This window comes from Macrobrachium nipponense, chromosome 17, assembly GCF_015104395.2.
Source record: "Macrobrachium nipponense isolate FS-2020 chromosome 17, ASM1510439v2, whole genome shotgun sequence".
Taxonomy (NCBI): domain Eukaryota; kingdom Metazoa; phylum Arthropoda; class Malacostraca; order Decapoda; family Palaemonidae; genus Macrobrachium; species Macrobrachium nipponense.
The window spans coordinates 29,087,163-29,113,109 of NC_087210.1; the positions used below are offsets into that span (position 1 = coordinate 29,087,163).

The window sequence follows — 25,947 nt, forward strand, 5'->3', positions numbered from 1 at the left end:
CATGATTGTGATGACATGTGCAAACATGCTTATTACAATTATTCACCAGCTGTAGGAGAGAGCATCAGTGTGGTTTTTGACGCTCTTACTCCTTACTGGTGGGTATCTTTTGACTGACAAAATTTCGCTCTGTTGTCTCCTTTCCTGGTTTACGCAGCTGCAGTTCAATTTCGCGTAGCCATCAATAAGCAGTTACGTTGTTCTCAAGCTCTCGCTAATGCTTTTTTAAAGAGATTGTGAAGTCGTTATAGGCCATAATGGCTTATTACGATGTAACCTGGAATTTTATCCGAAAAGTGACCGTTAATAAGTTAAATTATTATTACTGTTGTAATAAGATATGCGGTATTATTGCGATTCCAAAAAAGAAATTTCTTATGTATTCTATATATATATATATATTATATATATATATATTATATATATATATAAAAGAAAATAATTTCTGTCTGTTTATTTGGTCGCTATGCATTGCTCAGACTATGAAAGTTATGGCTACCAAAGTTTTACCATAGACCCCTCCCCCCAGGAAGGTTTTAGTCAAAATCCGAATTCGAGAGCCGTTTCTAAGAGGATCATAACCCTTCTTTTAATCGTACCCCCCTCATTTTTTACAGCTCTCGGAGTTGACAGCTTGCGCTACCTAATTTTTACCATAGACCCCCCTCCCCACCAGGAAGGTTTTAGTCAAAGTCCGAAATTCGAGTGTCGATTCTAAATGGGAGGGTGGGGGGTGGGTGGAATAACCCTTCTTTTTCATACTCCCTCATTTTTTTAGAACTTTCGGAGTTGACATCTACCTAGAAGTGTTTTAGTAGGTACAAACAGGCTCTCCACCATAAGGGGGCCATAAGGCGCCCTCAGTAGTAAGGGGGCCAACCCCCTCCTGGAAATGGGGATCCGGGGGGTATCCCACAATATTAGGGGCAGGAGGCCTACGCCCTTTCGACTTAACTGACAAGGGGAAAAGGGGGTCGTAGCCCACCTGCCCCCACCTTGATAGAAGGGGGCACAACCCCCTCCCCTTTAGGAATTAGGGCCCTAAGGGTCAAAGATGTGCCTACGGCATTCAAATTTGGCTATATGATTTAACGAAAAATGACTACAAATGCATTTAGCATCGATTTCAGAGTTTTAACTATTAAGCTGAGTTTTATCAAGGCCCATTTAAGGTGAGCCTCGCGATGGAAATCTTTCCCGAGCAACCGGTGCAACATTTATGCGACTGCCGTCAGCCGGCGGTACTTGACTGAGCCAGTCAGTGACGCAGTAGCACTGGCTGGGGAAAGATGGACGTCCAGGTCATTTAGTAATGAATGTGCTTTCGATAACACATCCGAAGGACGGGTACAGTTGCTAGGATACAATGATTTTTTTTATTTGAAACCTGTATAGAGTGTGCATAAATAAACTTATTTTGTGTTCACAAATAACTGCACTGTAATGAATTTATAGTCTATACGTCTAGACCCCTGTCAAGTTGAAAACAGTTTCTGTAATGTAGCAATACACATTTGGTTAAATTAAAATACCCGAGGCGTGAAATTTCTTTGAGAGCAAGGGTGCCAGACTGAGGCAAGTTGTATGTCGGCTTGCTTTACTGTAACTGACATCCGAAGGACGGGTACAGTTGCTAGGATACAATGATTTTTTTTATTTGAAACCTGTATAGAGTGTGCATAAATAAACTTATTTTGTGTTCACAAATAACTGCACTGTAATGAAATTTATAGTCATACGTCTAGACCCCTGTCAAGTGAAAACAGTTCTGTAATGTAGCAATACACATTTGGTTAAAATTATACCCGAGGCGTGAAATTTCTTGAGAGCAAGGGAGGCAAAGTTGTATGTCGGCTTGCTTTATCTGTAACTGACATTTTACCTGAAGGTTAGGTGGCACTGAGCAAATCTAGGACCTCGTCCGAATGAGACCTCTGAGTATAGGAAAAGGAAAGGATGGGAAAGGCAAAGCAGAATATTGAAGAAAGCGTCTCATTTAGATACAGCTACTGGCTGCTCTTGTGACCTCGTTACAATTTTAGCTCAGTTCCTGACGTCGATAGCAAGGAATTTTGAACGAATGAAATGAGAGCAGGATGATAATAGCCTGTTCACATTATTAAATGTACCGTAATCGATAGGAAGCGCTGCGTAAAAAGGATTTGTTGAAAAAGTGACTGCTTGCGGAATACAGTAAGAAGTGAAGGAGAATGAGTTGTTAAAAAATAATCGTGGATACAGAACTATTTGATCAGAAAATTTTCTTTGACGAAGAGAACGAGTAGAAAGAAAATGTCATCCATATCAAATACTTTATATCAAGAAAGTTTTACTGGCCAGTGGTAAAAAGTGTTCAGTTTAATGATGAATGCCTTAAAGGGAAAAAAGTACTAGTTGACAGCAAATGCCAAACGATCTGTTAAATCACCGTTTTCTTATGAGAAAGATTATTGGTTTTTTGCCCGTACAAGAACATGGTCGTATATAATTACGAAATATGTTGAATAATTATAAGATCTAGGATACCCTATTAATTATTTTATTATTATTATTATTATTTTATTATTATTATTATTATTATTATTATTATTATTATTATTATTCTGTTCTTAGAATAACGTAGAATTTACAAAGCAAGAAATTCGGAATTAACAAATGCAGTAATAATACGTTGTAGGAAGAACACTGTAACCTAAATAAGATATAGAGGTTTACTGTTAAATAATGTTATGATGAAGATTCCCTTCAGTAATTCTTAAATAAGCATTGACATTTTATACTTGGTAATACGGAGTAAAGAAAACGGAAATGTACTACATTGATGAAGGTGATTACTTCGGTAATGCTGTGTTAGCATTTCTGTTACCATCACGTCCGCCGATCTCTTTCGAGAATAAAGATTTGTAAGGTCTCGTGGGAGGAGGCAGGAGGGAGATCGTCCCCCGCGTTTCTGGTGATTGAAGTTCACCCTCGACGTGGTTCGGAAGTCACGTAAAGCCGTTGGTCCCGTTGCTGAATAACCACTAGTTCCATGCAACGTAAAAGCACCATACGAACAAACAAACACAAATATATAATATATATATATATATAATATATATATATATATATATATATATATATATATATATATATCGTATTCGTATCCGTTACTGCTTATAAACTTAAAGTAATTGAATTTTAAAATAACTGTAACGACAGCAGTGCGATTTTCCTGTAAAAACTATGCTGGTATTCTTATCACATACTTTATGGTCTTCTGAAGCGACAAAAATTTGTTGCCAAGCCAATATATTATTATTATTACAGTTCTTCCTTTTGAAGATAGATTCTCTGTATTGAGAGCGACGTACGCTATACACGTACTAAGTGAAACGTGAAACCGTTTAAACGCAGAGTTTATTGCGGTTAAATATACCTGTACTACAAAACTAAATGGAAAATCTTTATAGGGTACAACGATATGTTTCAACTTAGTTCGTTGTGGTTAAGTACGTGTAGTTATAATTGTATTTTAATGTTCTGTTGACAGTCATTTTGCGGAGAAGAAGGCCTGACAGTAGCGTGAGCAATTATCCAGATTTCATGTATTTTCGAAGTCATGCTCATAAAGTAATTAACTTGTAAAGTAAGAGATCATGTCATGTAAATACGAGGTGGTCTGGTTAATGCTGTTTGGTTTTTTTTATGTATTTAGTGACTAAAAGAACTTGTTTCATCTGTTAAGGACTAGATTTTTGTGCCGTAAAAGGGATCCAAGAAAGGTCTCGCTTATGCACACTAAATGAAAGGGTCAAATGCCGCAAAATGTAGTCATTTTAATGTACGCGTACATGGTTAATTACTATCATGAAATTTAGTGATATTTTCCTTATCTCCTTTGCTTTTTGGGTTAAGTCTGCCTTTACTTAAGTTAATATTTTCACACTTCGTCTTTTATTCTCATTTGTAATTTCACACTTCGTCTGTTGTTGTTATTCTTTCACACTTCGTCTTTGATTCTCACGCTTATTTTGCTCTTTTCTCAGAGGAAATTCTGTCTTCATTGTTAAGTGAGGTCTTGCCATTTGTCGTCCACCATTCATCTGTTATTCTAGTCTGAGGTATTAAGGGCATTGGATTGGTAATTCAGCCCAGCACTTATAACAACGTTACTTTCGTTGAAGGGAATGTTTGACTTGTACCATTAGGCGACGACTGAATTAACCATTCAGTAAAACATGAGAAGATCGGCCTAATCTTATACGATTCTGCGAAATATATATATATATATATTATATATATATGATATATATATATATAATATATATATATATATATATATATATATTATATATATATATATATATATATATATATATATATGATATATATATATATATATATATATATAAATTTATGAAGGGCCGCCTTATCACGTTTAAAATGCAGAAGCCTGTAAACCTTATATTTTCTTATTTTTCAAGAATGACTGTAGACAGTGAATTTTCCAATTTTGAATAGGTTTAATTCACATAGTGTGTGTATGTATGTGTAAATATATTATATATATATGTGTATATATATATACATATATATATAATATATTTTACTGGAAGCAAGTGAAAACTTGCTTCCAGTAAAATGCAGCTTGCTTTGCAATCAACATTATTTGCATGCAAATGATGTAAAATATATATAATATATTTTCTGGAAGCAAGTGAAAACTTGCTTCCAGTAAATGCAGCTTGCTTTGCAATCTACATTATTTGCATGCAAATGATGTACACAACATGACGTTAAACGGATTAGACATGACCAGTTAAACTTATCTATTACCTATATTTACCCATTGCAATTAATGATTATATATATATATATATATATATATATATATAATATATATATATCTATATATAATCATTAATTGCAATGGGTAAATATAGGTAATAGATAAGTTTAACTGGTCATGTCTAATCCGTTTAACGTCATGTTGTGTACATCATTTGCATGCAAATAATGTTGATTGCAAAGCAAGCTGCATTTTACTGGAAGCAAGTTTTCACTGCAAATCACCGTATAATTTCATTGTAATTTTTCCATGAAGGAATTGCATTTTGATATATTGTATGTTTAGCATTAATTATATGTCATCGGAGTGTATGAGTTATCGCTTGTTTTCTCCTTTTCTTTGGTTAGTAAATGGTTTTCTCTCTCAAGAAAACGGACACTAGTTAGTGGCCTTTGGAGAGAACATTTGGAGGTTACAGAGCAGGATTTGCTAGCCATGACCTTTACAAGCATTGAATGTTTAATGATGGCTAAAGATAGTCGTTGACTTGTGCTGCTCCTCGTCTGGCTTCGCAAAGCGGAATTTCGTTCCTAGAACCTAATGAAGGGATTTATATAAACCATGGATTTTATCAACATTTTAGGAATCTATGTGAAAGATGATTTTATAAGAGTTCCCTGAGGCATTATATATTCATTTCATGTACATAAGCGGTTTGAATGATGAAATGCCACCTAACAGATCTTAGAGTTGAAGCTTTTCCATATAACGGGTATGATGAGGTTTTAGTTCATATTCATTGTCATCTGTGATTCACAGAATGATATGAAAGTGCGTTCTTGAATTTTATATATATATATATCCTATATATATATATATATATATATCTATATATATATATATATATATATATACTTCAAGTTCATTTTATTTGCCAGTAAGCTATAAATCCGTGTCAAACGAGTCTTGGCCATTTCGGAAGAAGTCCAAGATGAGTTGATCAAATAGTGTACTTGAAAACGATTGGTGGCCGTTTCGGTTTGAGCTCAAGATGAACTATACTCTGTTTTTTTCCATCTGTCCATCCGCGTGTGGTGTTTTCGCATGGTAACACTGCGTCCCAGGCTATAATAGTTAAGCTTTGTGTAAGTTTTAAGTAAATAAAAGAATATCTGGGTGTACATTTGCAACTGAAAAGTGTGTTAATAATTTACTGTATGCGAATTACACCGTTAAGATTCGAAATAGGATAATATTTAAAGCCCGGGACGCACTGTTACCATGCGCAAACAACACAGGCGGATGGACAGATGGAAAAAAAAACAGAGTATAGTGCTGCTCATTTTCGGAGAAATCCCAGGAAACGTTTGATGGACGATGTGGTTTGGAAGTTGAAAAATCTCGCATTGTAGGCTATTCTGATTATCGAAGAAGATATATTTGAAGCTGTCTAGAAGACAATCCGTTATGTTTTTTTTACGTAAACTCAGCCGTAACACACACACACACACACATATATTGTATATATATATATATATATATATATATATATATATATATATATACATATATACACATACATACACATATACATATAATTTTCCATTGTGCGGCACGTTGGTATGTATTTACATGAGCGTCTTGTTGCATCTTTGGGGATTGTAGCTAATATATTCAATGGGGTTCCTAGCTGCGTGCTCAGTTTCTACCCTGGTTCTATGGTTCTAATCCACCAAAGAAGAGAGCGCCTTAGTGGCGTGGTCGGTAAGGTGCTGGCGTGACACCTCGGTGGCTGCGAGTTCTATTCTTGGACATTCCACTGAGGGGTGAGAGAAGTGTATTTCTAGTGATAGAAGTTCACTCTCGACTTGGTTCGGAAGTCACGTAAAGCCGTTGGTCCCGTTGCTGAATGACCACTGGTTCCATGCAACGTTAAAACACCATACAAACAAACAAACATTAATCCACCCAAGTCGCATAGATATCAAGGATACAATGCCTTTCTCACAAGTGAATCGAAGTTGAAACCTATTGAAATGGTCGTGGATATTTTTGTAGCGAGTCACCATGTTTGAAGCAAAGGAATTTTCAGTTCATACATTTCTAATCGATATGTTTAAATTAGTTGAAATTCGGGATATTTAGTTATCACGGAAGTCGCGAAATGTTTCTCGCAGACCTTGGAGAAAAGCCCATGAACGACTAGAGAAGCCCTGCCAAAGAGCAGTCCTTGACTATGTCATAATAACCTTGCAGTTAAGGGAGAGCTTGGCGTGGAACTGGTAATCATCAGTGTGCGCTAATCCCCTCCTGTCTTTGTTCTTAGGAGGGAATCTCCTCGGCACCTTCCCCTTCCTTTTCTTGTTTTCGTCTTTGTCATTGAAGTTTAAATTAGAAATGGTCATGTATTGATCCAGTTAATTTGTTACTCTTGGCATTTTCTCTTCAGATGAAAGTTAATCTGTAGGCAGAGATTCTTGTCTGATCAGATCGCAGTGCTGAATGTTTGTATCTATTGTTATTATTTTCATTATTATTATTACCCTTAAACATTAACCTTGAATTTTTATAATATATGTATATTTTTATATATTGAGTGATTAATTTATTAATTTACCCATTCATTTTCTAAAAACTGTTCTCTTTCTGTATATCATATCTTCTGTAACTTCTTTTAAATGAACACCATATTCTTGGAAGCTTATTTCAAATGAACACCATATTCTTGGAAGCTTATTTCAAATGAACACCATATTCTTGGAAGCTTATTTCAAATGAACACCATATTCTTGGAAGCTTACTTCAAATGAATACCATATTCTTGGAAGTTTAAATTTCAAGTCAATGCCCCTTGTGTAGGGTATTATCTTCTGAATAATAATGTTTGTCGTTTTTAAGCTAATTACAAGAGAAGATGGACTTGTGTCCCATAACACATTCTCTCTCTCTCTCTCTCTCTCTCTCTCTCTCTCTCTCTCTCTCTCTCTCTCTCTCTCTCTCTCTTTGATAAGTGCTACGGCCTTTAGCATTGCATGGGTAATGAATAGCCATCTGGGGTAGTTATATCATCGCTTCTCTAGTTAGATGTCAGATGAAAGACGATTTGAGAACATAGGCAATCTATGTGGCTTTTCAGTAAGCGTTTCATTCTAAGCCGTTTTATATAATTACTCAAATATCGGTTTCTGATACGCACGTGAACATGAACATTTCGGTTATCGGCAAACCTTGAGCTATTTTGTTAGATTTATTACAAGTTGGTTATCGATAAATAGATATTTTTTATAGGTTGAGCGTGCGGTACCTTTAGGTCTGTTGTAAAGATGATATATTTGGGCTTAAAATTGTATGTGTGGTTATGGTGTACGTTTATTTAAGAACTTTATATGCATTTTAGATTGTCAGCTCATAAACTAGGCATATATATATATATATAATATATATATACTATATATATATATATATATATATATATATATATATATATATATATAGTGTGTGTTTGTTTTAAACTCCAGTTTAACAGCCAATATGCTTTTTCATTTTAACCTTAAGTAGTCCAATACCACGGAGTCGTGGGAGCACGTAATTTCTTGTTACATATACAAACGTAGATAGAGAGAATTTTAAAAATGGCTATTTCTAAATAGGAGCGTTTTGGAGAGTGGAAAGTAAGTAACTACAGTAATTTGATGTTAAAATGTACCCACAATTAATATGACAGGTAGTACCCGTCTCCAATTAAACCTCAATAAATACGTTTGTACTATTTATAAAGAGATGTGTTCGCTTTGGTCCTTGGTGAATGTTGTTGGTTCCTCAGGAGGTATGTAGTACGAATGAAGATAGAATTTTTCCTGCGCACACTGCCGTTTGCACTCTCTCTCTCTCTCTCTCTCTCTCTCTCTCTCTCTCTCTCTCTCTCTCTCTCTCTCTCTCTCTCTCTAGGTTTACCCCTTCCAGAACATAGAGATCTTTCATTCCAAAATATCTTTCACCGCATCGTCAGATGTATAAACTTTTTTCTACCTGAGAAACAAAACAATTTATATTTAGTCCTTTCATCTGTGCCACTTTTTTACTATTTTTGTATATTTTAAATTGCATCATCTGTCAAATACCACCCCATTGTTCACCTTCCATGTTAGCATTACTTTTTTCATCATCATGGTTATATGCATATATAAATACATATACATATACACGCTTCTCTTATTGTCCTATACATATACGCGCTTCTCTTATTGTTCCATACTTACGAATATTAAACACTTGTGGAGAAATAAATGTTTTGTACATCAAACCAGCCACTCTCCCTTTTACATATTATGTCACACGCATCGCTTCCGTCATGAAAATTAAAACACTTTCCAGGCATCAACCCCACCCACCCACGCTGCCGTATTTATTAGTTCTAACATGATCTCTTTGTAGGTCTTCATATGCCATGTGCAGCTTTTCTTGTTAGTTTCAAACTTTTCACCAAGACGTTTTAGAACAATTACTTGATCTCAACGCCATAGTCCTTGTCCAGCCCCACATTGTTCCCGTATTAGCCTCTCTCTCTCTCTCTCTCTTCTCTCTCTCTCTCTCTCTCTCTCTCTCTCTCTCTCTCTCCTCTCTCTCAATAATATATATATATATATATATATATATTATATATATATATATATATATGATAAGACAATGAGGTATGGCGTTGTAATTGTTAGAATTAAAATGACCCAATATTTATATATATATATATATATATATATATATATATATATATATATAAAATATTGTAGTGTTTCTTGTAGAAGGGCGTAAGAATTTATTATTATTCTGAGGAGGTTACTTTTCCATAAACAACTTAGTGTAAAAATCCGAAATCAAGAATCAAGAGCAGATGAATCACGGCGATTTTAGAGAGCCATATATTCTACTTTCATTTTGCTACTTATGTCGTTCAGTTATACGATTAATTTCTCTCTCTCTTCTCTCTCTCTCTCTCTCTCTCTCTCTTCTAAGAATATATACTACTATATATCACATATATATTATATAATATATAAATATTTAATATATATATATATATTAATATATATCATTTATTTATAATATTTATTTTATATATATAGGGTAGTACTGTTTACGGCCGAATGGTTATAGTTACAAGTATCGTCAAAATATTTATTTTGTATGTTGGTATGGCTGTAGTGGGTGTTATATTGTTATTAAAATTCATTATACTTAGTGAAGATTTATAGACTGGGATGTATTAACGGAATATCATTACTTAGTTCCGTTGGAAGGGGTAGATGCCTTCATTGCAGTAAAACATTCTTTTGCTGCTATTGTTATATCATATATATATATATCTATATATATATATATATATATATATATTATATTATATATAAACACACACACACAAACATATATATATTACTATATTAAAATGTCCAACTTTTCGCTTTGTCTTAAGAAGAGTATGGTATTCTCATGAATCATTTGGAAACGGTCATTTGAGGTTATCCTTTCTATCCCCTAATTTGTTACTAAGGCTGATGATGGGTTGCGTCTTCCTGTTCAATTTACTATATTGTTTCACTCAGAACTTAAGTGTATTTGTTATTTCATTCCACCACCCCGCATTTTTTCTCTCTCTCTCTCTCTCTCTCTCTCTCTCTCTCTCTCTCTCTCTCTCTCTCTCTCTCCCTCTCTCCTTAAATTTCGTGTATTTAAGGATTTGTGATTTTTTTTTATCAGGTTATCTGCTAGGCTATTGATCTCTTCAGTAGATATTGTTATTCATGCTTTTATTTGTTTGTGATGAAATATCCAAGAATTCTCCATTTATTTGAGGTTAGTCATGAATTTCATTGTTTGTCCTTATGCACATCACAAAAGCTATTCTATTTTTTTTATACGTTTTAAAAAATAATGTTTTCTTTATTCACTAATAACTGAGAGAGAGAGAGAGAGAGAGAGAGAGAGAGAGGAGAGAGGTATTGCACGACCTATTGTTTCACAGGTCTTTCCTTCCCTGCTGACCTAGTTTCAGAATCGCTGGCAAGTCATTACTGCGCGTAGGTCGGTCGAGCCCTTCGCTCCGGGACAGGAAAGAGTATGCCTCTGCAATACTGTTGTGGGTGGGGAGACTAGTTTTCTTTTGTTCTCTTTATGTTGCGTTTATTTCTCCGATATTCTCTCGTGTTCAATTTATTGCTTGACTTAGAGAGGGAATTCTGAGTAATATTCCAAGATGTATTTTCAAGTTGATTGGGTGGGTGCATATTTGCATGTGTAAACATACTCTTCATGTATGTGTGTGTGTGTGTGTTAATATAGTGAGTGTGTATATATCACTATTATGGTTAGCAACGTCATTCGTACTCAACCCTTTCGGGCGCCACCCTCTCAAGCCAATTGATTAAGCATGATCGTTTCAGTTCCTTCACATTAGACTTGATGTCTTTTGTTAAAATTATCATTTATTTATTTATTTATTTATTTTATTTTTTTATAATAGTAAAGAAACCCTATTATTTTCATTTTAGCAACCAACTTGTAATCTTAGAAGTAGGAATCCTCTTACCTTTGAAGGTCGATTAGTGCCCAGGAAATTTTAGATCATTCGCTAACTTGAAAAGCAAGTGAAGCATAAGGTAACGAAGTAATGGACGATCATACTGAAGTAGGTATGTGTATCTAAGTTCCCATAGAAGTTGGAAGTCAGGAATAAGAATCCAGACATGAAAAATTAAGTTCTGGAGTATGAATGGTGGTACGAAACATACATATGTCAATGTAAGTGAGTCACGTTGTATTTGAACAAATGGGCTGATTTAGTTTTTAGTTAGAACTCCTTTTTCTAATAAATGTGTGGATTTAAATTAACGTCTTAAACGGACTTGTCATTTCTGGAAAAAAATGTTCATTTCCAGGTTTTTTGTTTCTCGCATGTTTCTTTATAGAAAGGGTGACTATAAAAACATTTGAAAGAAAAGAAGAGATTAACTCTACCACTATCACTGCTTTGTCCAAATGAAAAGCTATTAGTTGAAGAGAAAAGCATTGAACTTTTTCGGTAGTGTCTTTGAGAGAGAGAGAGAGAGAGAGAGAGAGAGAGAGAGAGAGAGAGAGAGAGAGAGAGAGAGAGAGAGAGAGAGAGGGCGGGGTTGCCTAGACAAAGACTATCCTTCATGTAGCTGGCTCCGATGGCAGGAATGGATCTGAAAGACTCCACATCAGTATAACCTCATCCTATGCAGAAAGGAGAAGCGCTGTTAACGTCATACAGACTCACTATCAGCCAGTGTCATTAAAGACCTTGAGAGTAGAGAGCGGAGAGAGAGAGAGAGAGGAGGAGATAGAGAATGAGAGGAGAATACTTTCCTACGTTCCTCCCTCATCTTACCCGACAGTTTGATGTTTATGGTCCCGATCTCATATATATATATATATTATATATATATATATATATATATAGATAGATATATAGAATAGATAGATAGATATAAATACTATATATACACATATATATGTTATTTATGTAATATGTATGTATGTGCTAGACAAGAGAAAGCTCTTACGTATTATCTAGATAAGAGATAGTTCTTACATATTATCAAGACCTACATTCTCATTTGGTATTATGACTACACGCATACTTGTGTATTATGAAAAATAAGAAGCCGGTTGTAGGTTCTGACTGGTTTCGATTTTATTTCCAAGCCATTGACGAAGGACTGATACATGGTCAGTGGCTTGGAAATAAAGTCGAAACAGGTCAGGGGCTACACCCCTCCTCTTATTTTTCACCTGTGGATATTTGTGTTAAATAAATCGCCTGCTAAAGTAATTATATATATATATATAGTTTGACAGCACTCGTACACTCACATTCACAATCGGTTGATATGGAACAAGAATACTCCACCTCGAAGTCTTTCTCTATTCCTTTATTTTTATAGTTTAATGTAAATAAAATAGGAAAAAAAGTGTGTAGTTTGCATCCTGCGTCAACGGTGAAGAGGTTGATTCATTAATTGTGACAGTTGTTGGCACAGCATACTCAATAGAAACAAAATATAATTATTTGTTGGAAGTATTTATATGTTATAATTAGACTTTTTCGTAGATGTTGATTGTGACATTTAGTAAATGTACATGTCACTCTCACATTATGTATATGTATACGTATATATACACACACACACATATATATATATATATATATATATATATATATTATTATATATATTAATATATATATTATATATTATATATAATTATTATATATATGTGTGTATGTGTGTGTGTGTTAACTAAATGTCACACTCACATGTACGCAAGCTTGTACTTTTGCGTAAGCTGTGCCAACAACTGTGTCACAATTAATGAATCAATCTCTTCACCGCTCACGTAGGATGAAAACTACACCTTTAATTTACTTTCATATAAGTTTTGCGTTGTAAGCAAAGTTATTAAATACAAAAGTAAATGCTTAATAGGCCCTTTCTTGAAATAGACGAAAGGTAAATAAATAAATGTATTTTCTTAGGTCCCTGTGTCCTTCAGAATTTGCATTTGTCTGCTGAACCGTGAATTGGCATTGAATATATCCTTCTCGTAAAGTAGTGGCTGTCAGGAGACAGCTACTCCATGAAATATTCCTTTTGTTTGACTCATGGTAATAGTTTCATGCATGTATAGATCACGCTGAACTTTTAACGTATCTGCACTTGTATCATGACCACCGAGATAGCCCCGCTTGTATAGACGTTTAAATTCATACCTTTAAACAATAATCTTGGATTGGTCCATGACGATTTATTGATTTACAAATTTATTAAAGAGCCTTAGACCGTTACTGTCACAATTACGTTTTGTTGACGTGTTTTTCATTAGTATTATATTTATAACTGTGAAGAACGCTTGTTATATGTATGATATATATATATATATATATATATATATATATATATATATATATATATATATATATATATATATTATATATTCATTGGTAGTACATATGTTTATCATTTATCTGTCATCTGTTTTATTTTTTTCTTGATCGTATAGTACTTATTTATAATCTCTTCTTTATGCCGTTTCCTTCTTACGTTGGCCCAAAATGACTGCAATCTTGGCTTTTCAAGAGTGTCGTTTTATCGTTATGACATTTAGTAGCGAATTGATGTAAAATCTTGTAGATAGCAGAGATTAACAAGTGAAAAGACAATGAAATACGTAGTTACATTGGAACAGAAAAGATTTCAACATGTTTTTGTTTCAAGATTGTTAACCTTTTAACTCTGTTGACGAAAGTCTGTGACGAAAGTCATACCGCCGCTGACCTACTGTAACCGGAAAATAATCGTTAAAGCTATACTTACCACGAGATAAACGTATTTTGCAAATGTCACGTTGTTGTTTTGCTTTGGTAACAAAAATAGATCCAAATTAATGTCATGGATTCAGCTTACATGAAAGGCAATCTTGCATGGAATTGAAAGGATATTATCCTAGTAAAATACGTTGCTCAGGTTTAACGTACGTTATCGTATCAAATATAAATATTAAATTCCCTTTATAATATTTAAAATGTAACTGCTGTTTTACTTCAGTGATTTTTTTTTCTCACTTTCTTCTGTATGATTGTTTTGTGAACATGAAAAGGCCTTAGACATTGTCACTTATGTTATAGTGCTAGTTTCAGTATTCCAGTTTCAGTCTCATCTCTTTTAATGAGTGTTTCCAAATTTAGTCCTTTTGAATTTCATTTTAACTTTTCACCCATCCGCAGGAAGTCCTCGGTAATCAGAAAGTGAAAACAAATTGTACATAAATTTTCCATATCATTCGTCGTTAGCACCTCTTATCCAAGCACAAAAATACTAGCGTCAGTGGTACAAAGTTTACCATTGATAAAGCAATTTACAATCACTGCTACCATTGCCTGAGGAGCGAACTTTTCTCTTCCTCCTCCACTCCTCGAGTCGATAATACTCCAAGGAGTTTTAAATGTAGGGCGCGTGGGCCCCCACGGGAGAAACGGCGATACACGCACGGGGACGTCTAGCGAGAGACTGGGCCCGCTCTTGGTTCCAAAGCCAAGAAGAGGAGGAGGAGGAGGAGGAGCGGAGAGAGAGAGAGAGAGAGAGAGAGAGAGAGAGTTTGCCAGGTCGTCCCTCTAGTGTCCGTTCACCGACCAGATATAGCAAAGTTAGTTGGTGCGGCTCTTTTCTGTACTGGGTGCTGTTTCTGCTCTTGGTACAAACACACATCCCCCCCCCTCTCTCTCTCTCTCGCGTGCTTGCGCGCATACACGCTCTCCAATCCACATCGTCGTCTGTGTGTGCCATCTGTTCTTGGGGTTCTACCGAATAATGAATACCTGGTTTATTTCCAGCTTCCCGCATCAGAGGCCGTTTATGATTTCATGCCGAACGGTCGACATATTACCGTCCCATTCAGAATTTACGGCCCGGGAAAACGCTCGAACCGATCTAACACCTTCTTGTAGGCCTGTAAGGGTATTCCCTTTGCCTTTGAGAGAGAGAGAGAATTTCTTTGTGTCAAAGAAAGAGACTGAGTGGCAGAGCACATACTTTCCTCAGTATATGAGAAGTCTGTATCTTTTGCCTGTGTTCGAGAGAGAGAGAGTGTCTCTCTGGGCTCTCTCTCTCTCTCTCTCTCTCTCTCTCTCTCTCTCTCTCTCTCCACATATATGTATGTGTATATATATATATATATATATATTATATATATATATATATATATATATATATATATATATATATTACCACATAGAAATAATTAAAGACTGTAGTTCGTACCCGGGTTTGGCTTTAGCTTTAATCCTTTACCTATCCTTGTGGGTATATTATCATCACACACTTACATTGTCTTTCAACGATTCGGTCATTGTTGCTGGTGGTTGTGAGTGTGTGTGTGTGTGATAGATGTTTCAGAGAAAAGCTTGCTAGCTATCTATGTCTATATATTTTCCAAACTTTATAATAAACAATAAACTCTATTTAAATCTATTGCATTGTCTAAACCAGTAAATATACCTTCAGAGAAGCTTCCAAATAAACATCCAACATGCCCTAACCCAGCAGTATTTGATCATCTCTTAGCCTCGCACGCCCTCGACTTCCAAATGTGGTAACGTTTTGAGTAACCTGTAATATTTCATTTTATCTGCCAATTCGTATGTATACTTTTGATTGCTTTTTTATCCAGGCTAGGCATTTGCATAATTTCCTATCAAAATGAGTTTTCAAACGTTTCTGTCATTTTTCTTCTTGCCTTCATGATGATGATGATGATGATGATGATTATTATTATTAGTATATAATATCGACTGCTCGAAGGAATGACCTACATTCTCACAAAAATGCCAGGACGCACGAGAATTGTCCCGAATGTGAGTTTTTGTTGGCGCTATTCAAGTCAATTAACTGCTGTTACCAGTAAATGAGGGTAATTAGTGGCGTGCAAATGTGCCCCTGTCAAGTTCCGTATTAATTAGAAGTTTCCATTGTTTATTTAATTAATGGAAGTTATGTAGCTTCTTGCGTAATATGGGTATCTACTTATTAGGAAACTGAAGAATATATATGCTTGTTGCTAATTTTAGTTGCATATAGTAGACGATAGATGGGGAGATCAAGCTTCATGTAGATGTAATAAGTACATTGTACTTCCTTATTTATGGTGGTCATGAGATGGCATGTGCGTTATGTATAAACACAACCGTATAGCTTTTCAATTTAGACTCAATAACATCATTCCCATATCCTCCATTATCCTTTTCTTTAAAATATATTTTTTCAAAAGAAATTTGGTTGGTGATATAGAGCAAAGAAACCCATATTGTTCAGAGTAGTATTTCAACTCAACAAAACAGAAATGAATAAAAGTCGTTCATCAAACTGTCTATCATCCTACAATTGACAATTTTGTCAGTCAGGAATTGGTTGAAGCAATGGCTGTCATTATGTTATCCTGAGAACAGTATTTTTTTATATGAATTTAAACATGAAATGTCTTACGTGACACTGTGCCTTGATAGCATGTTTATTATGATAATACACACATATATTGTCATTTGTATAGTAGCAATATAAATAGCAAGGTGAAGGACATTAGGTAGTTACAAGATAGGGAGTGTGGAGTGTGAAGTTGCTTAATTTGCCAGATGTTGGTATTTTGATTATCGATTGAATAGAATAAAGATTAAGAAATTTGGTGAAAGAATTTAAATGCACTATTAGTGCAAGTTATGGTAATTGGAGGACTGGACCGCTGAACGGTGGACATTAGTAGTAACTGAATTTCAAGTTGTACGAGTCTGGTCATTTTAGTTATTTGAGGGTTACTGAATAGGTAAAACAAAGCAAGGATTAGAATTTTTGAATTGAGTTTGATGTGCGGAGGAATTTCTGTTGAAGTAAATATTAGAATGTAAGATGGGGTCGTTGATCAAGCTGTTCGTTATGGATGCGAGGCAGCCTGGAGAGGACCAGAAACAATTAAGTAGAATTAGTGACCTGGACCTTGGGATGAGAGGACCTTAATACGTACAAGCCACAAGATAGCGTAGGTTCAGTATATGAAAGGGACAATATACGTAGCTGTCGAGCCTCAGTAATGCTATATGAAGCGCTTGATGCCTCAGTGGAAGATAGCTGTGCAGTGTTTCAATGTTGATTTAGCAGTTGTGAATAATTTGTGCACGCTTGAAATATTTATCAAAATTTTACTCTTACATACCCCAGAACACCATAGACAGCATACAATAGAGCATATAAACCGAAAAGGTCCATAACACGCAATATACACAGACGGATCTAAATTATAATTCGGGATGGGATATGCTGCAGTATCAATTTCTGTCTACCTGATAGCTCAAGTTTTCACAGCAGAGTTATTTGCAGTTGCATATCAACAGCAAGAATTATTAAAGAAACGTCATTCAATAATATAGTGATTTATAGCGACTCGAAAAGCGCTATAGAATCTATTCAAAAGTTTCAAACCAAAAAATATTGTTCAACAAATGAAGTTACTACTCCATAAGTCATATTATAATGGGAATACCGTAGAAATATGTTGGACTCCTTCCCATATGGGGATCAAAGGAAATGAAGAGGCTGATAAAGCAGCCGAAGAAGCAACCCTTATGACAAGATCAAATATAAATATCCCCAGTTATGATTATATAACACATGAAAATAAGTATTATAAGAAAAAATAGCAAAATAAATTGTTGGAACATGAGAGTTCATCATACCAAAAAGAGACATATATAATTCTGACACGTCTCGGAATAGACCGTACTCTGCTAACACACTGACACCTATACTCTGTTTCTTTTTTCATCTGTCCAGCCGCCTGTGGTGTTTTGTATGGTAACACTGCGTCCCGGGCTTTAGATAGTTACGCTATTTGTAAGTTTAGGTAAATAAAAGGATATCTGGGTGTACATTTGCAACTGAAAAGTGTTTTAATAATTTACTGTATGCTAATTACACCGTTAATATTCGAAATAGGATATTATTATAATCGTTGAATGTAAGCTGAATGTAACTATCTAAAGCTCGGACGCAGTGTTACCATACAAAAACACCACAGGCGGATGGACAGATGAAAAAAAACAGAGTATAGTGAATGATCTACACAACCCTACTCCTGAATACTCCGAGAGTAGAAAAATGATAACAGTCAAACATTTATTGTGTGAATTTCCAAAGTATAATCAGCAGCGAACAACAAGTTTGGGAAATAAATCGATCTCGGAAATTTTGTCGAACTTCTACTTTTGAAATTAATCTCAATTATAAAGTTTTTGAAAAATTGCAATTTAATTGACATAATATAAAAGAAATATGAATAAAAAACGAATCCTTGGGGACATCTTTGTGAGAGCTAATAATAATTATAATGATTATCAGCAGTTAAAAGATGAGTGTTTTGATAAGTATTTTATTGGTTTTCAGGCTGAGCCTCTTTTAAGGAGCTACGGCTGTTGTGATTATATACGGATATATTTTGAAATAGTTTTAGTAACCATAAATCAATCCATCTGATTTTAATATATATTTATGTGTGTGTGATATATATATATATATATATATATATATATATATATATATATATATATATATATATACACATAAATGTAGATGTATATATATTTGTGTGTAAAATGTTTATCAGTCTCTCTCTCTCTCTCTCTCTCTCTCTCTCTCTCTCTCTCTCTCTCTCTCTCTCTCTTCTCTCTCTCTCTCTATACACACACACACACTATATATTATATATATAATGTATTGCCATTTGTTTGAGTTATGTAAACGGGGCGATGAAAAATGGCAAGATTTGTAGGTACAATTATGTGGAATAAGAGAAGAGGCTGTATATGCTTATTTTTGCAGAGGATACTTAATGAACGAGGCAACATGCCACTGTAGGATAAATAGCGAACGGAAGATTTGAATGCGTAGAGAGGAAAGAATAACTTCCTCCTTAGTTACGTAGAATATATTACCCCAAAGGATAAGATTAGCTTGTGTGATAAAATATCCACCGAAGAGGATGAGCACTTTATATGCAAGTGCACGGCCTAGTCTTGGTCGAAAATTGTGGGATTTTGTTGTCTGGCAAATATATGAGATATTTCATAAAGGACGAATTTTTCTTTTGGATTGATGAGATTGCCTTTCAGTGTTTTTACCTGTAGAAAAATCAAAAAAGATCTTGGCGTAATCTGTTGGTTACTGTAAATTTATCAAGTAATATTGATTTAAAAGTGAAGAGGCCGGAAATCTTACAGCTCAGGTGCTCAAGTTAACCACATTTTTATTCGTGGAGGAATGTATGGGGAACAAAATATGATACAAAATAAAAAATGAATACATAAGAACAATTCTCTTTTGAAGCCTTGGCTTTTTCCGTGTCACGGATGCGTCCCAGAGATTCTCTGATAAGTATTTGTGCTAGTCATTTCCAACCCAGATAGATGGTCTCTCATTCTCCGCTGTCCCTGTGGTATTCATTCAATTGTTTCTGAGTTCGACTGAGTTATGAAAATTGTGGTGTTCCCTTGTCAGATAATTGAATGCGAAACTCATTGCCTTCAGCCGCACGAGTACCAACCATTTCTTTTTGTAGAGATGGTAGTGTAGATGACATTGTCAGCATCTAGAAAGATTGAGAGCGTTCCCAGTTGTGAAGAGAGAAAGGGAAGCATACGTTGCTCACGCTGAATGTGATACGAGATGGCTCCTATGGGGTTACTCTCCAAAATGAGTACTGCGACAAGAACCAAACAGAGATGACCTTTTACTTTTGTCGGTGTCCGTTGTAGGTTTTAACTAAAAGTCTTGAGTATTGGAAAGGAAGGCTGGTCTGAATTTAGGCTTAGGAACTGAGTTGGTTCTTTTTTGTTTCTTCATTGGATGTTTTGAATGCTCTGGGGATTTAATTCTCAGCAGTTGGGGTCTTGGCCTAATTCCTGTAAATTAGATTTTCCTAAAACGTTGGGAGTGGTAACAGCGTTATACAACGTCAAGGCTTATTTATGCGGAAAATTAGAAAAAAAACTCGAAAACTAAAGATTACATAATATATAGCTATAAAGCCAGTTTCATACAGGAATAAAGGTAGGAGTTCCTGGCAAGTAAAGATGGTAACTCCGTCTCTCGCTAATTGGGAAGCAACTCCATGTAAAAATGAATACATCAGCAAAACTATCTTCCAACTGATCTTTAGTTCTTAGGAACCTTATGGGGAGAGAAAATGAAAGAGATGCCTACTTTGGATTAATAATTTAACCTTGTATGATATAAGTTCTCTATGTTCATTAACACGCCAGTGCCACTGTATTGATATCTATGTAATGTGTTTATAGTTTGTACTGTTCAGGGGGGAAGTCGAGCCGCCATTTTATGGAAAAATAGCCTAAGTTGATAGTTATCTTGTTAGACACTTGAAAGAATTCTTATTTTTTCTGCCTCAAGTGACATCCTTCCATCCATACGTTCTTTTATCTTTAATTTCATCCATTCTACATGATTTTCAAAGCTATAAGAAATATTCTGTTAAAATAGCATAAAAATCAATCCATGTGCTTCCTGCTCTAAAAGTTTTAAGAGAATTCCGGCTCCTATTTTAATCACATTTAATTTCCAGCTGTCAAAGGGAAGGAAGTGTCTCGATTTTATGACAGGGGGTCTTTTTTCTTCAGTAGGCGCTGGGGAAATCTCAACATTAGCTCAGGCCTAATGGAAATTGGTATCCTAAGCTGAATCCATTTTGAAAGGATGCGTCAGACCAGATATTTGGCACAGAAAGATGGTATGGAGGCAGGAAGAGAATTACAAACTAAGATTATGAATAACACTGAATTTAAACTCACTTATATTGCAGTATTAAATCCTGCTTGCCTATTTCCTCCAGTGAAAATAGAATGAAGTTACCCGTAATGAGACAAGAAAGAGAAGTTTCATTTGCAGTAAAAATGCTTAGATCCGCCTTGGAAACTGGGGAAAGCTTTATTTTTCCGATTCTTTCTTCGTAATGGAACGAAGGACAGCCATTTCAATGAAGAGATTCGTATCTTTTCTCGATATTTGTGTACTAGTAAAGTATTGTTTATTTTTGCTTATGCAGAAATGTAGAGAGTGAGAATGTTAAAGCTGATTAAGCCAAAATAAAAATCAACCCATTAAGTGAATTTTGTTTTTAAACAGAATGGGGAAATACGTTTTATCTTGAAAAAACGAGAAGCGAGTTCCTTACTTTAGAATATATTAGCATTTTCACTTTTCGTAGTAACGAGTTGCGCCCCCATCTTTAAAAGAGGAAAAGATGATTTGTTTTAAGTGTATAACGCTGAGGGATTTTGTTTTCCAAAATGAAAAGAAACCAAGATGTGATTTTTTCAATGCAGAGGTTTCATTAACTCGAGGGAAAATGAAATATTCGGTATTTTGTTTTGTAGAATGTTATTTAATGTCCTTTTGAAGGTATTCAGCGCCATTCTTTTAGATGATATATGGTTAATTTTTTGTCGTTCAAGGTAATGGAAGGAAGTCCCCAGAATTATAAAGGAAAATTGTCACTTAAAATGAATAGAAAAGTCTGTCGCATAGCTTCAAAGTGATGGAAATTATGGCCTTTCTCTTATAGTGAATATGGAAAAGGAAATGACACACTTTGATAGGAAAACGTTCATTATGATTAGAATATAATGGTTTTATTTTGGGTATGGGCAGCACGAATCATAACCTAGTATTCTTCTCTTAGTAAGTTGAAACGTAATAAGAGAGGAAGTGTTTGCGAAACTGAAATGAAGCTAGTGATATCCCCGAGGGAACAACATAATAAAAGAAAGGGGCCATAAAAATGTATTATAGTCCCGAAGATGCTTAGCAGAGGAAGTTATATTTCCTTTGTTTTTTACTGTGAAAGTTGTACATCTAAGTATTAACAGTAAACGTAAGCTTAGTTTATTCAGTATTATAAGAAAATAACGAATTTTCGTATGAAATTAAGATTGCCCTCCTAGGAAAACTAATAAATTGGCATTGATTACATTATATCTATATATATATATATATATATATATATATATATATATATATATATATATATAGAGAGAGAGAGAGAGAGAGAGAGAGAGAGAGAGAGAGAGAGAGAGAGAGAGATATATATTGCGCGTCGTCGAATATTATATAACGAATTGTTCTTGAACTCATAGATGAAAAATTTTATCCATTAAACCCGAAAGTCTAATAGTTTCAATGTGAATTTTTAAGTAAAATGTATCATGGATACATAAGCAGCGGATAAAAATTGACTTTCTAGTTAGTAAACTTTCAAGTCCTCATATCTTGAGAAGTGCAGGTCCATGTCTCTCTCTCTGGAGTTTTCATTTACGTAATCTTTAAATGAAAAAAAATGGTGGAACCTCCTCACATTTTCCATGTGCAAGAAAATTATACGTACGTAGAAGTCTTCCCATTTAGTAAGCTTAGATGTCTGTGACAGGTGAGAGAGAGAGAGAGAGAGAGACGAGAGACATGATCTGATGGAAACGAGATAGAGAGAGAGAGAGAGAGAGAGAGAGACTGACTGACTTAGTAAGTAAGGTCTTATACGCCAGCCTTTCTCATTCACTCTGACTTCCCTTTCCCAGTTAATTAAAAGTGACTGTCAAGTATGTCTGTCTCTTTCAGCTCTAAAATTCAATTAGCACTTTATTCAGCAGTACCATTGCGTAACGAGCGTTTTCTCTTTCGCACATTGCCCAGCTCTTTTTCGCTTTTGCTTAACAAGTGAATGTTACGTTTATCTGCAAGTAACAGTTTAGTTTTATCCTTTTCGCGTTACATTTGATTGCTAAAAATTTATTTCTTTGGATTGGAACAAGGCAGAAGTAGATTTCCACACGCTAGTATAAATGGTGTGTGTGTGTGTGTGTGTATATATATATTATATATATATATATATATATATATATATATATATATATATATATATAATAGTATGTGTGTGTGTTTAATCTAGTACAAAAGTCTACAGGAATGGTAACTCGAAGGCCTTTTGTAGCCCGGACTCAAAAGAAAATTTGGAAGAGCGAGGAAGGTGTGGACTAGACAGTGAATAAAATAAACTTTATTACGATGAGAATTCTTACGAGTCTAGAATAGAACGGAAAATCCCCAAGGAAAAGAACAGTCGATGGAATCTGTCATCTCCAAGTTATCGATTTCCAAATAGTCAGTGTGAGAAGAGGCCAGTGGAATAATAGCTATCGAAATATTACCCATGAGAGAGAGAGAGAGAGAGAGAGAGAGAGAGAGAGAGAGAGAGAGAGAGAGAGAGAGAGAGAGCTGCCATCTTCCTTTGAAAACAAGAGGCTCCAGGTATGAGTTAAGAGTGAAGCCATCGATCAAACGATCCGAGCCTAGGGTGAATCATTTATAGGAGTGAGGCATAAGATGAAGCAGTTCAGATAAGAGGCTAATAGTCGAACCAAGGACGAAACCCCCCTTCGTAAGAGGGGCGAAGAAAAGGTTTTTATGGCATCTAAACTATACACTTATTTTTAAGCTGCAGATTTGGATATTTGAACTATGTAATGTTACTAACATTTCAAAATTTTGATAAGAAGAGAATCAGACACAAAGACTGTCTTGTTCTTCATATTTCTCTCCCCTCTTTCTCGTTTAATTTTTCTTGAGAAATTTTGCCGCATTTTTTTTATTGGTGAGTGCATACCTGATGTTTGTTAAATGATTGCGTAGTTCAAGGTTTGAACAACATTTGCATCAACATAGATTTTTCTTATGATTATCGTTACTGATTGATTCTGATAGCATTCCTTATTGACGATTAGGGCTCCTTCGCCCACGTCTTATGTCGCTTTTGAGGAACATAAGTTTTATGGTCACATCTCTTCTCGAGAGTTCTGCATTAGTTTAGTTCTTCTCTAAACATTATCATTTCCTTTGATAAGATTCTCTCTCTCTCTCTCTCTCTCTCTCTCTCTCTCTCTCTCTCTCTCTCTCTCTCTCTCTCTCTCTCTCTCTCTCACCCACAATGGTCAAAACGTTGTAAAATGACGTCGAAGACGAATAGTAATTGGAGTTTATTCGCCTTTTCTCCTGTCGTTAATCGGCGTTGAATTTGAATTTTATTAATTTTCAATTTGCCTTATCTAAATTTTCAAATTTCTGTAGTGATGTAGTTTTCATGTGACCGAACATAAACTCTAAAACACGCTTGCGTAAACAAACCCGGAAATGCCGTATATGCTGTTAATGTCTCGCGTGCTCCATTGTTGCAAGTGATGTCGAAACTTCTCTCTCAAGTTACCATCAAGTGCCTGAAGTAGTGAAGTTACTTTCATGTGGTTGTAGGCAAATACCGGGAATGGAATAGCTCTGCAGTCCCCTCCCCAGAGCTGTCTCGGAACTCGGTATTAGTACAAAATAGTGTGGTGCGGTGTTTGTATGTTGGTTTCTTTTCAGTCTTCCTCTGCAGTGTTTGTTAAGAAAATGTTTATTTTTTTCTTTTAAAATTTACAAACTCCTCATTCATGTTTGTAAACCTCCTTTATTCGATGTTAAGAGTGCCTATTCATTAATTCGTCTATCTCAACTTCACCCTTTTCCTCGTAGGTCTGAGGAGGATGGAATTTCATTTGACCTTCTAAATCGGCACTTGAATGATAGGAGCCGTGCAGATGAATTTTACCTCTTTCACAGAATTTCCAAAGGAATTTTAGAAAGTTTACGGGTATTGGCAGATTGGTGTTGTGTACATTGATACGTTATAGAGTGTTTTATTTCTTTTCATATACATGCTAACTTCGAAGATGATAGTGTCATGTCAATCATAAAGTGAAGTTGTATTTTAATTTTATTTTTCCCATGTTCATAACTTTTAGGGGAGATATTCTCGTAGTAATTTTAACTATATTTATTGGACTGTTATGATGTACAGATACGGGGTTGATGCAGAAAAAAAAGATGTGGGGAGGAGGGTTGCTGCAGAAAAAGAAAAGGTGGGGTTGTGGGGGGGGGGGGGGGAGATTGATCCAAAAAGAAAAAAATGTGGGGAGGAAGCGGATGCAAAAAAAAAAAAAAATTGGTGAAGAGGGTTGATGCAGAAAAAATATTTGCGGGAGGATGGTTGATGAAGGGAAAATAAATGTTGAAGATGGTTGATGCAGAAACAAAAAAATGTTGGGAGGAAGGCTGGTCCATGGTGCTAAAAAAAAAAAAAAAAAAAAAAAAAATCTGCCATATTTGTAAGGTTGATCTGCTTTTTGCGACTCTATGGTCTATGGAGCTCGCGGTATAAGGTTAGCATAAAGTTACTTCGTTCACAAAGTGATTTTGGGATTCTCTCTCTCTCTCTCATCTCTCTCTCTCTCTCTCTCTCTCTCTCTCTCTCTCTCTCTCTCTCTCTCTCTCTCATATATATATATATATATATATATATATATATATATATATATATATATATATATATGTTGCTCTTTTATTTAACGATCCCTTCTTTGAATGCTTATAGTATTGGCGTTATTATTGCTACGATGACCCACAGATATATTAATGAAATATCCATTGGGGAAAACAAATGCCTGTCAAAATGATCGATGGGAGTGA

At 35.0% G+C, this 25,947-nt stretch overlaps 1 protein-coding gene across 6 annotated transcripts in view; it reads right to left on the minus strand.

Annotated features, from left to right (window-relative positions):
- Nucleotides 1–14,859, minus strand: part of LOC135196151 (uncharacterized) — a 240,051-nt gene extending 225,192 nt beyond the window's left edge. For 4 of the 6 annotated variants that reach the window (XM_064222710.1, XM_064222709.1, XM_064222708.1 and 1 more), the window contains exon 1: nt 14,715–14,859. The gene's annotated coding sequence lies outside the window, so the exon portion shown is untranslated. Of the gene's footprint in view, nt 1–14,683 lie in introns of all 6 variants that reach the window. The other 2 variants (XM_064222706.1, XM_064222707.1) reach the window with 2 other exon arrangements.
- Between the last annotated feature and the right edge of the window lie 11,088 nt (nt 14,860–25,947).